The sequence below is a fragment of the Suricata suricatta genome, chromosome 8 (assembly GCF_006229205.1).
Source record: "Suricata suricatta isolate VVHF042 chromosome 8, meerkat_22Aug2017_6uvM2_HiC, whole genome shotgun sequence".
Taxonomy (NCBI): Eukaryota; Metazoa; Chordata; class Mammalia; order Carnivora; family Herpestidae; genus Suricata; species Suricata suricatta.
This window is the reverse complement of record NC_043707.1, coordinates 65599850-65608375: the sequence shown is the minus strand read 5'-3', so window position 1 is coordinate 65608375 and position 8526 is coordinate 65599850. Positions and strand designations below refer to the sequence as shown.

General features: G+C 39.2%; 1 long non-coding RNA gene across 1 annotated transcript in view; it reads left to right on the top strand.

Moving 5' to 3' along the window:
- LOC115300009 overlaps window positions 1–8526 on the top strand; it is a 22393-nt gene that overhangs the window by 593 nt on the left and 13274 nt on the right. Inside the window, exon 2 of the long non-coding RNA XR_003912459.1 lies at window positions 6034–6086. This is a non-coding gene — a long non-coding RNA (uncharacterized LOC115300009). The remainder of the gene's footprint in view (window positions 1–6033; window positions 6087–8526) is intronic.

Below are 8526 nucleotides of genomic sequence, written 5' to 3'. Positions count from 1 at the left end.
AGATATGAACAGACACTTCTCCAAAGAGGACATCCAGATGGCCTACAGACACATAAAATGATGCTCAACATCACTCATCATCAGGGAAACACAAATCAAAACCACACTGAGATACCATTTCACACCAGTCAGAGTGGCTAAAATGTCTTGGCTTTCTTAAGAGAACTTCATGGAGCAGAGTCCACAGAAAGTTGACCTTATTTTATTACTTTATTGAAAGAAAATCTTGGTGTCCTCCAGTTCTGATCCCAGTTCATATTATCACTCATTTCTGGGATTGATTAGGTAAATATAAAATCTGAGAGGTAAAGAAGAGGATGAGGTGATCTGGAGGTCTGATCCCTGGATCAGACAGAAGAGGTCGGCACCTCCACAGAACACAGCAGTTGGTAATGTGATGGCTTTCTTAAAGAGGCCTAGAGAAGAAGAGGCCTCAAAAGGCAGTCTTTCCTTGTACATGTAAGACAGTATCTCTAGTCACTCATACACACCTTAATAGCAATCACCATCAGTAGTATCAACTTCCAACAGAAAGAATGAAGGCATCCTTCCATATTTTTGCATGTATGTGTGTTACACACACAAAAATCTAATGCTGTGAGGGAAAAGTATGTGTAACATGCCTACTACTGTGCCTAGCACATGATAGCAGGTGCTCATTAAGTCAGAGCCATTGTTATTGCTATTATCCAAGAGAAAGAGCACCACAAAGCCCTTTCTCCTGACCTGCAAATCCACCTCTGAAGTCATGCATACAGATCAGAAAAAATGCACTTGTTTTCCAGCATCTAAGACCATCTCTCTCATGTTCTTGCAATACTTGTTGGCAGGTTCTTTTCACCAATCATTTTCCTTCTCCTTTCTTACTCTCAAATGCCTACCTTTTCTTCAGGACCTAGGACAAATGCCAATTTTTCACTGTACCTACACCTCATTGCATTCCCAGTACACATCTGCTGTCTCCTATGGGTGCCCATAGCACTTTGCTTATACATGTAACATAGCTCTTACCATGCTGTAATTTGTATGTGCCACCAACTCCAAAGACATGAGCTTCTCTGGGGTATACATGATTCTTTTCTTTATCTCTTCATTTTCAATTATTAAAATGCTGCCTGACTGGATAAATTGTACATCTATAATGGAATATTACTCAGAGATAAAAAGAAATAAGCTACCAAGCCACAAAGACAAATATTTATTTATGTGTGTGTGTGTGTGTGTGTGTGTGTGAGTCAGAGAGAGAGAGAGAGAGAGAGAGAGAGAGAGAGAGAGAGAGAGGGAGGGAGGGAGAGAATGAGCAAGAGAGGGGCAGAGGGAGACACAGAATCCAAAGCAGTTTTTAGGCTCTGAGCTGTCAGCACAGAGCCCCATGCGGGGCTTGAACTCATGAGATCATGACCTGAGCTGAAGTTGGATACTCAACTGACTGAGCAACCCAGGGACCCCCACAAGGAGGAATCTTAAATGCATATTGCTAAAGGAAATAGGCAGTCTAAAATGGCTATACACTGCATGACTCCAATTATAGGACATTTTGAAGAAGCCAAAACTATAGAGACAAAAACAGTGGTTGTCAGGGCTCTGGGGTGGAGGGGCAGGGAGGTGAAGCACAGGTGACATATATAGAGGTGAAACTCTTGTGTAGGATACTTTAATGGTAGATGCATATTATGCATTCATCAAAACCTATAGAACTATATGACACAAAGAGTGAAGCTTAATGTAGAAGAATGAACATAAAATTATTTAGGAGGTCATAGAACTCCAGAAGGAAAAGTAGACCAGGTATTTCTAACTATTAACAATGTTCTGAAACAACCTCACTGAAGGAGACAGGGGGAAGTGGTGCTGACCCTAAGTTAAATGGGAAGCGAATGGAATCTATAAGACTGAAGGCAACAGAAATTACATAAAAGAACACTATCTCTTTTATAAAGTTGTTTTAGTTGGTAGCATGGGGTAACAATACGGCTATATGTGTATACTGGAACTAGGCAGTTGAGTAAAGGGATGGTAGGTGGTGGGAGCCAAATATCTTGTTGGAGTGAAAACTAAATGAGCACGAGCAGGAGGCTAGAATAAATCCATGTGGTAATGGATTAGAGTTGAAGACATCAGTAGGAACTCAGGCTTAGCTAATATAGATGCATATATTATATGCATATTATATGTGTGTGTGTATATAGATAGATAGATAGATAGATAGATAACTATATAAACATATATTTCTTTGGTCTGTTAACTGAGAAGTCCTAAAAGAAATGACACCCCTAGCGTGAACACACCTAACACCCAGATCCTGGTTTCTAATATCATTTTCCAGTGAAAGGAACTAGGGCTCTTTGAAGAAATGACTGTTGTGAGGACTGGGGCAGGAAGTACACAGGGTGAGCCTGGAGCATGCTGTAGTGCCAAAGAGTAAGGATATGATTTTATTTTATTTTATTTTATTTTATTTTTTCTAAGCAAAACAGGAGTTTATTTCTCTTAGATGTGAAATCTGGAGGCTGGAGGTCCCAGCCTGGCATGGTGCTCTGCAAGGGCAGGGACCCCACCCAGGTACCTTCTACTCCGTGGCATCTTTGGCATGTTGCTTTCTCTTCATGGTTCATTATGGCTGCCTGAGCTTCAGCCATCACTTCTGCATTCCAGCCAGCAGGGAGGAGGAAAGCAAGGATATGATTTTAAAAAAGGGGTAGAGGAGGGGCGCCTGGGTGGCTCAGTCTGTTAAGCCTCTGACTTCAGCTCAGGTCGGATATCAGGTTCATGGGTTTGAGCCCTGCGTCAGGCTCTGTGCTGACAGCTAGCTCAGAGCCTCGAGCCTCCTTTCGGTTCTGTGTCTCCTTCTCTCTCTGCCCCTCCCCCTGTCATGCTCAGTCTCTCTCTGTATCAAAAATAAGTAAAACATTAAAAAAATAAATAAATAAAGAGGAGTAGAGGAGCCAACTGAAAGAATTTCCAGTAGCCAAAGGTGGAAAAATGTTGGCAAATAAATAGATAGATGAAAGTAATATTAGATAATAATCCAAATAATAAAATCAATATGTATGAGTAATACTAATATAAATAATTAGATGAAGTAATAAATGAAGGAAAAGAGATAAATTGTCCATGCAGAAGAATTTCAAATAATTTACATAGACCGCCCTCAAGGAGAGGGAGCATAAATGCCTCTCCCTAAATGAGGGCTGCACATAATGACTTCCCTTCAAAGATTATGGAAAGGGAGGAGAACAGAATGGCCATAGAGTGGAGAAATCTGACAAAAAATACATCAGCCAGGTGATCAATGTGAATACAACAGTCATAAATCATGATGATAGTATACACCCTTGATATGATGTAATTAAAATGGCACTTTGTGATTTTCCTCCCCAAATCCCATAACTCCAATATAATCATGAGAAAAACCTCAAGTTCCAATTGAAGGACATTCTACAAAATACTTGACCAGTCCTCCTCAAAATTGTCAAGGGCATCAAAAACAAGGGAAGTCTGAAAAATTGTCATAGTCAAAAGGAGCCTAAGGAGACCTGTAAACATAAATGCAATGCGGTACCCTGAATGAGCTCCTAGTGCAGAAAAAGGATGTTAGGTCAGAACTAAGGAAATATGAATAAACTATGAACTTTAGTCAATAATAATGTATCAATGTTTGTTCATAGATTGTAACAAATGTACAATACAGATATAATATGGTAATAATAGGAGAAACTGAGTGTAAGGTATATGGCAATTCTATGGGTTATGTTGTCAATTTTTCTATAAATCTAAAACTGTCCTAAAAATTAGTCACACCCAAGGGCACCTGGGTGACTCAGTCGATTGAGTGTCCAACTTTTGATTTCAGCTCAGGTCGTAATCCCAGGGTTGTGGGATTGAATCCTGTGTTAGGCTCCATGCTGAGAGTGGAGCCTGCTTAAGATTCTTTCTCTTTTTGAGGGCACCTAGGTGGCTCAGTTGGTTAAGCATCCGACTCTAGCTCAGGTCATGATCTCATTGTTCTTGGGTTCGAGCGCTGGGTTGGGCTCTGTGCTAGCAGCTCAGAGCCTGGAGCCTGCTTCGGATTCTGTGCCTCCCTGTTGGGGCCCATCCAGCCAAAAAGCCTGCGGAGGAGATTCCACTGTGACGGCAAAGCCTCCCTGGGGGAGGGTATGTAATCACAGTCCCTAGCTTTGTCTAGGAAGGCGCTACCCTGGATAACGGTTGGCCCTCCCCCATTTGAGGATCAGGACAAAAAGAACATAGGTCCTGGGAGAGTGGGGTACAGTGCTGTGTGGCCTTTGGGACCCTGCTTCCACCTACTTGAAAATGTGTGCGCTTGACTGCTTGACCTAAACGGATCAGATACTGGGGTTAGTTCTCCTATTATTTATGCTTCTTGGTAATTGTGGTTTCAGTAATGGGCAGACTTTCTGATTGAAACTCCCTTCCTCGTCAGGGGCACTTTACCCATAAGTCATTCTTGTTCATCTTTAAAGAAGAATAGTCTTCTCTTAAGCTTCGGTTGATATTATACTATATACACAAAATAAGACCCCCGCTGATGTATTTTGAGTGATGAATTATGTTTTTTGATCTTCTGTATTGTACCTCATTCCTGTCTTTGATTTTCTGTTCTCTCTTCCGTGAAAACAATGATCTCTTCTAAAACATGTGATTCCTAAGAAGTTACAAACAATGTAATCATTAAAAGAAAAATGTAATCACCTATGGTATATAAGACACCAAGTTTCACAGTAAAGTGTGGTCTCTTCCACCATTCACATTGTCTGTGTTCTTTCTTGTAGATACTTCACCGACACCAACCCCCTACTCAGGGACCCTTAGACTCTGGTGCGTGGGCACCTCCCTGTCTATTCCTCCTCTGCTTGCGTTCTCTCTCTCTCTCAAAAATAAATTTAAAAATTTTTTAAAAAGATTCTCTTTCTCTCTCTCTCCTTCTGCCCCACTTCCCCACTCACACTTTCTCTCTAAAATTTAATTTTATTTAAAAACATAGTCACACCTGACCAAATAAGATATGCAGATGGCAAATAAACATTAAAAGATGCTGTACATTGTATGTTACCAGTGATACGAAAATATCAACAATGAGATACATACCTATCATGATGGCCAAAATTCAAACACTGACAACACCAAATTCTGGCAAGGATTGGAACAATAGGAACTCTCATTCATTGCTAATGGGAATGCAAAATGGTACAGCCACTTTGGAAGACAGTTTGGCATATACTGTTATGCTCTTAACATACTCTTATATGATCTAGCAATCATGGTCCTTGGTATTTACCCAAAGGAGTTAACAATATATGTCCACACAAAAATATGAACATGTATATTTACAGCAGATTTATTCACAATTGCCAAAACTTGGAAGCAACCAAGATGTCCTTCAGTAGATGAATGTATAAGTTAACTGTGGTACATTTAAACAATGGGATATTATTCAGCACTAAAGAGAAATGAGCTATGAAAAGACATGGAAGAACTTTAAATGCACATTACTAGTGAAAGAAGAGCATCTGAAAAAGCTACATACTCTGATTTCAACTATCTGACCTTCTGGAAAACATTTGTCCAAACCCACAAAATGTACAACATCAAGAGTGAATCATAATGTGAACAATGGACTTTGGATGATAATGTCGTGTCAATAGATTTATCAGATGTAGCAAATGTTGTCTCTTGTGGGGCATGTTGATAAAACTTCTCTAAAAGTCTTAAATACATATGTACATAGTCTATTTTAAATTTTTTCCTGGTATATAATTATTTATTATTAAAGAAACTTAAGCCCAGAGAATTTAAATAATTTTTCCAAGTTAGTAAAAATATAAATTATTGTAAACTTAAATATAAGGATGATCTTTATTGTGATTATTGTGATTTGTTTTGACTTATTTAGCAAACATTTATATTATGCTTATTGTGTGATAGGCACTATTCTAAGTACTTTACAAATATTAGCTAGGTTAATTATAACAATGTCATTAATAGAGTACTATTATTATTCCCATTTTACAGACAGGAAACTGAGACCTGGAAAGATTAAGGGTCATTTGCCTGCCCAGGCTCAAGTAAGTGGCAAAGTTGGTGTTTGAATTGTGGCAGGGTAGATCCAGAGATTATGTGTTAACCACTATACTATGTGGTCCCTGTTATTCAAAGAAAACTTTGAAAAGTAGTTTTAAATTAAAAATTTCTCCATCAAAAGTTATTGCAGAACAGGAAATTTAGACTTTCCGTACTATTAAGACTGACCACTAGGAGGCGTCAAAACTCTTACAGACTTGCCAAATGACTAGCCTAGTTTCTCATTTGGATTGGTAGCCTATCAGTAAGCAAAAAGTATACAAATAAAATTAGTGCAAAGATGTTTGAATGTCATAAAATTTTTCACTTGCCTTTTATATTTTTTTGAATGTTTATTTTTGAAGAGGAGAGAGAGTATGAGCAGGGGAGAAGCAGAGAGAAAGGGAGACACAAAATCCAAAGCAGGCTCCAGGCTCTGAGCTGTCAGCACAGAGCCCAACACGGGGCTCAAACCCACAAACTGTGAGATCATGTCATGACCTGAGCTGAAGTCGGACGCCTAACCGACTGAGCCACCCAGGCACCCCTTCACTTGCCATTTTAATTATCCATATCCTGCAAACTTTCCATACTGTACATTTTAGCTTCATTATATACTGTTTCACTTTCAGGTTGTTTCATTTACTTGCCTTGTGCCCACAACTAAGATGCAAGCTTCTTGTCAGTAGGGAAGACCGCTTATATTGTACTTATTATTCTAAAAAATCATAGAGCACCTGGCACAGTTAGGTACTTTATAAACACCACTTGCTAATTGGCTTGAATGAATAAATACCTTATTTTACATAATAGATGTGTTCTTGGGGCCAACATAAACCACTTTAAAATTCAGTACGAAACCCAGATTTTAAGGCAGTCCAATAGTGAATTCTTTTTTTAATGTTTATTTACTTTTGAGAGACAGAGAGAGACAGAGTGCGGGCAGGGGAGGGAAAAAGAAAGAGGAAGGCACAGAATCTGAAGCAGGCTCCAGGCTCTGAACTGTCGGCACAGGGCCCTACACGGGGCTTGAACCCATAGAACCTATATATCATGACCTGGGCTGAAGTTGGAGGCTTAACTGACAGAGCAACATAGGAGCCCTGTGAATCCTTTTAAGTTAAGACAGAAAGCATTCTATAATTTAGTCTAGTATAAATCTCTATTTTATTTTTTTTTAATATTTATTTCTTTTTGAGAGACAGAGAGAGGCTGGAGAAGGAGTAGAGTAAGGGAGACACAGGATCTGAAGCAGGCCCTGCATTGACAGCAGAGAGCCTGATGCAGGGCTTGAACTCACAAATCGTGAGATCATGACCTGGGCCTGGTGAAGAAGTCAGGCACTTAACTGACTGAGCCACCCAGGTGCCCCTATTTTTTATTTTTGAGAGAGAGAGTACGAGCAGGGGAGAGCCAGAGAGAGAGGGAGACAGAGAATCCAAAGCAGGCTTCAGGCTCTGAGCTGTCAGCACAGAGCCCAACGTCGGGCCGGAACCCACAGACTGTGAGATCATGACCTAAGCTGGAGTCGGATGCTTACCAACTGGGCCACCCAAGCGTCCCTATAAATATCTATTTTCTAATGTGTTTTGGCTTAAAGCAGAAAGAAAGTACCTGGGTATTGTTGGTTGAAAAAAATTCATTTCCAGGGGCACCTGGGTGGCTCAGTCATTTAAGCAACCGACTTTAGTTCAGGTCATGATCTCAAGGTTTGTGGAACCCCTCATCGGGCTCTGTACTGACAGCTTGGAGCCTGGAGCCTGCTTCAGATTCTGTGTCTCTCTGCCCCTCCCCTACTCACGCTGTGTCTCTTTCAAAAATAAATACTAAAAACATTTTTTAAAAATTAAAAAAAAGAAAAATTCCATTTCTGTATCTTATGCAAGGTTTTTTTATTTTTTTTAATTTAAAAATTTTATTTATTTTTTTACTTTATAAAGTTTCATATTTTTTAACATATGCAATTATTTTCCATCATTTACAATACAGTAGTTGCAATGACACTTAAAACAGAGAAGCAAAGTAAAAAATCAAAACACCAACTTCTGTTTCATGTAATTAGACTTACACAGAAATTAGAAGGTTCAGTAACAACTAGTTAATCACCTAATTTCACAGCTATCTGAAGTGGCAATCTTTATATAGCAGCTTATCTATGATACATTCAAGATAAATGATAATATATTATTTGTTCATAGGCTACAACACAGCCTGCTTAATACCTTTCCTTAAATTCCACCTCTATACTACAATATGCTTGAGGTCCATGCAAAAAAGTAGCTACCTTTTATGTAGGAAATGAATGATTAAGTCTTTGGTGTTGTAAAAGCAACTTCATTTAAACATGAGCACCCCCACCACCAAAAAAAAGAAGAGGAAAAAAAAAAGTAGAGAAAATAATAAGGGAAAAGCCCAAGACACACTTCCTATGGGGAAAAAAAAAAA